Below are 4,303 nucleotides of genomic sequence, written 5' to 3'. Positions count from 1 at the left end.
CCTCTTTTGATGATTGCTTGAGCAATCTTGCTCGAGTCTTGCAGAGATGTGAAGAAACTAATCTTGTCTTGAATTGGGAAAAGTGCCACTTTATGGTTAATGAAGGTATTGTCTTGGGGCATAAAGTTTCTGAAAGAGGTATTGAAGTTGATAAAGCCAAGGTTGATGCTATTGAAAAGATGCCATGTCCCAAGGACATCAAAGGTATAAGAAGTTTCCTTGGTCAAGCCGGATTCTATAGGAGGTTCATTAAGGACTTCTCAAAAATCTCTCGGCCTCTGACTAATTTATTACAAAAAGATGTACCATTTGTCCTTGATGATGATTGTGTAGAAGCATTTGAAATACTTAAGAAAGCATTAGTCTCTACACCTATTGTTCAGCCACCTGATTGGAATTTACCTTTTGAAATTATGTATGATGCTAGTGATTATGCTGTAGGTGCTATTCTAGGGCAAAGAGTCGATAAGAAATTAAATGTTATCCATTATGCTAGTAAGACTCTAGACAGTGCTCAAAGAAATTATGCTACTACCGAAAAGGAACTTTTAGCAGTTGTGTTTCCTTGTGATAAGTTTAGACCTTATATTGTTGATTCTAAAGTAACTATTCACACAGATCATGTTGCTATTAAATACCTTATGGAAAAGAAAGATGCAAAACCTAGACTCATTAGATGGGTTCTCCTGCTGCAAGAATTTGATTTACATATTGTTGATAGAAAAGGAGCTGAGAACCCCGTTGCAGACAACTTGTCTAGGTTAGAGAATGTTCTTGATGACCCACTACCTATTGATTATAGCTTTCCTGATGAACAAATTAATGTCATAAGCACTTCTCGTAGCACTCCATGGTATGCTGATTATGCTAATTATATTGTTGCTAAATTTATACCACCTAGCTTCACATACCAACAAAGAAAAAGTTTTTCTATGACTTGCGACATTACTTTTGGGATGACCCACATCTTTATAAAGAAGGAGTAGATGGTGTTATTAGACGTTGTGTACCTGAGCATGAACAGGAACAGATCCTACGCAAGTGTCACTTCGAAGCTTATGGAGGACACCACGCTGGAGATAGAACTGCACATAAGGTATTGCAATCCGGTTTTTATTGGCCTACTCTCTTCAAGGATGCCCGTAAGTTTGTTTTGTCTTGTGATGAATGTCAAAGAATTGGTAATATTAGTAGACGTCAAGAAATGCCTATGAATTATTCACTTGTTATTGAACCATTTGACGTTTGGGGCTTTGATTATATGGGACCTTTTCCTGCCTCTAATGGATATACTCATATTTTAGTTGCTGTTGATTAGGTTACCAAGTGGGTGCTATTCCAACTAGTAGTGCTGATCATAACACTTCTATTAAAATGCTTAAGGAAGTTATTTTTCCGAGGTTTGGAGTCCCTAGATATTTAATGACTGATGGTTGTTCACATTTTATTCATGGTGCTTTCCGTAAGATGCTTGCTAAATATGACGTTAATCATAGAATTGCATCTCCATATCACCCGCAGTCTAGTGGTCAGGTAGAATTGAGCAATAGAGAGCTCAAATTAATTTTGCAAAAGACTGTCAATAGGTCTAGAAAGAATTGGTCCAAGAAACTCGATGATGCATTATGGGCCTATAGAACTGCATATAAAAATCCTATGGGTATGTCTCCGTATAAAATGGTTTATGGAAAAGCTTGTCACTTACCTCTCGAACTAGAACATAAGGCATACTGGGCTATTAAAGAGCTCAACTATGATTTCAAACTTGCCGATGAGAAGAGGTTATTTGATATTAGCTCACTTGATGAATGGAGAACCCAAGCTTATGAAAATGCCAAGTTGTTTAAAGAAAGGTTAAAAGATGGCATGACAAAAGGATACAAAAGCGTGAGTTTATGTAGGTGATTATGTGTTGCTATACAACTCTCGTTTAAGATTTTTTGCAGGAAAACTTCTCTCTAAATGGGAAGGTCCCTATGTTATTGAGGAGGTATATCGTTCTGGTGCCATAAAAATCAACAACTTCGCAGGCACAAATCCGAAGGTGGTAAACGGTCAAAGGATCAAACACTATATCTCAGGTAATCCGATAAATGTTGAAACCAATATTATTGAAACCGTAACCCCGGAGGAATACATAAGGGACACTTTCCAGAACGTTCCAGACTCCGAAAAGGAATAGGTATGTGGTACGGTAAGTAAACCGACTCCAAAACAAATTTTAAGGCAATATTTCTTTGTTTTGGAATATTTAGAAAAATAGAAAAATAAGTGGCAGTCCGAGAAGGACACGAGGCCTCCACGAGGGAGGAGGGCGCGTCCTACCCCCCTGGGCGCGCCCCCCTACCTCGTGAGCACCTCGTGTGCCCTCCAGACTCCGTTTCCTTGCACGGTACGTATTTTGGTCGGTAAAAATTCATTATATATACTCCCGAAGGTTTTGACTCTCGTATCACGCAAATATCCTCTATTTTTGTTATGGAGATGTTGCTGCTGCAGATTAGAGCAAGATGTCTTCTCAAGAGTCAGTCGGGGAGAGCCGGGTATCCAACCCGGCACCAGAACAAAGGGCAAACAGCGACGCTGACCACTTTGGGCCAGCAATGGAGGAAGAGATGGAGGCTGACCTGATGAGGGTAGATGCCATGGAAGATCAAGAAGTCACCTCTCGCCTCCGAGCTAGGTTTACGATGGGGAAACTACAGAGCTTAGCTATTCCAAACTCGGTTATCCCTTCCAATGTTAGATTTCTTTCCTATGAAAATATGAGGAGGAGTGTCTCTTGTTCTCCCGCAGCTATGCAACACGCTTGGGTGCAAGGAGCTTTAGCCGTTACAGGAAAGCTTCACAAGGAAATAATGGACCTCAAGCAGCAAGTCAATAAACTCGAGGAGGAGAACCGTATCTTGAGGGGAATCATCGCCAAGAATATTACACCAACAATAAAGAAGGAGAAATAATCACATGGGTATGGGCACTCCCTTTGGCAACTGCCAAGCTTGGGGGAGGTGCCCTGGTATCGTATCACCATCACAACTCCTATCTTTACCGTTTTTCTTAGTTCGATCCTTTTAGTAGTATCTTGATTTAGTAGAATAAAGTCATGGCATGATCTAGTTTTGAGTTTTGCTTTATGATCCTTCTTTGTAATCGAGTCCATGAGCTATATAATAAAGATTAGTGTTGAGTCCAGGGCTTGAGTATTTTGCCATGATCTTGGGTGATTAGAAGAAAAAGAATAAAAAGAATCAAAGAATTCATATTGATCTTACTGAAAGTAATGACTTCACATAGAAAGATTATGATGATTAAAGGTTGTTGGGCGTTGGCAAATATAGCTTTGGTCATCGTTGCAATTAATAGGAAGTAATAAGGAAAGAGAGGTTTCACATATAGATATATTATCATTGACATCTTTTATGATTGGGAGCACTCATTAAAATATGACATGCTAAAGAGTTGATGTTGGACATGGAAGACAATGTAATGAGTTATGTTTTCTTACATCTAAGATAAATTATGTTGTCATGGATCCTCTAACATGTTGAGCTTGCCTTTCCCCCTCATGCTAGCCAAATTCTCAGCACCAAGTAGAAATACTACTTGTGCTTCCAAATACCCTTAAACCAGCTTTGCCATGAGAGTCCACCATATCTACCTATGGATTGAGTAAGATCCTTCAAGTAAGTTGTCATCGGTGCAAGCAATAAAAATTGCTCTCTAAATATGCATGACTTATTAGTGCCGAGAAAATAAACTTTGTACGAACTTGTTGTGGATGCAATAAAAGTGACGGATTACATAATGAAGGTTCACATGCAAGGGGCAATATAAAGTGACGTTCTTTTGCATTAAGATTTTGTGCATCAACCCTAAACGCGCATGACAACCTCTGCTTCCCTCTGCGAAGGGCCTATCTTTTATTATTTTCCTCTACCTTATGCAAGAGTCACGGTGATCTTCACATTTCCTTTTTTCATTTTATCCTTTGGCAAGCTCAGCATGTTGGAAAGAACATGATATATATATATATATCTAATTGGATGTGGGGGGGCATGAATTATTATTGTTGACATTACCCTTGAGGTAAAAGGTTGTGGGGCAAAACTATAAGCCCCTATCTTTCTCTGTGTCCGATTAAAACTCTGTAACCACAAGTATTGCGTGAGTGTTAGTAATTATGAAGGACTAAGTGATAGTTGAGTATGTGGACTTGCTTTTAAGCTCTGACATAGACTCTTTGCGATGTTATGATAAATTGCAATTGCTTCAATGACTGAAGTTATAATTTGTTGGTGCTTAA

This window comes from Triticum dicoccoides, chromosome 5B (genome assembly GCF_002162155.2).
Source record: "Triticum dicoccoides isolate Atlit2015 ecotype Zavitan chromosome 5B, WEW_v2.0, whole genome shotgun sequence".
NCBI classification, from domain to species: domain Eukaryota; kingdom Viridiplantae; phylum Streptophyta; class Magnoliopsida; order Poales; family Poaceae; genus Triticum; species Triticum dicoccoides.
This window is presented reverse-complemented; position numbering follows the sequence as displayed.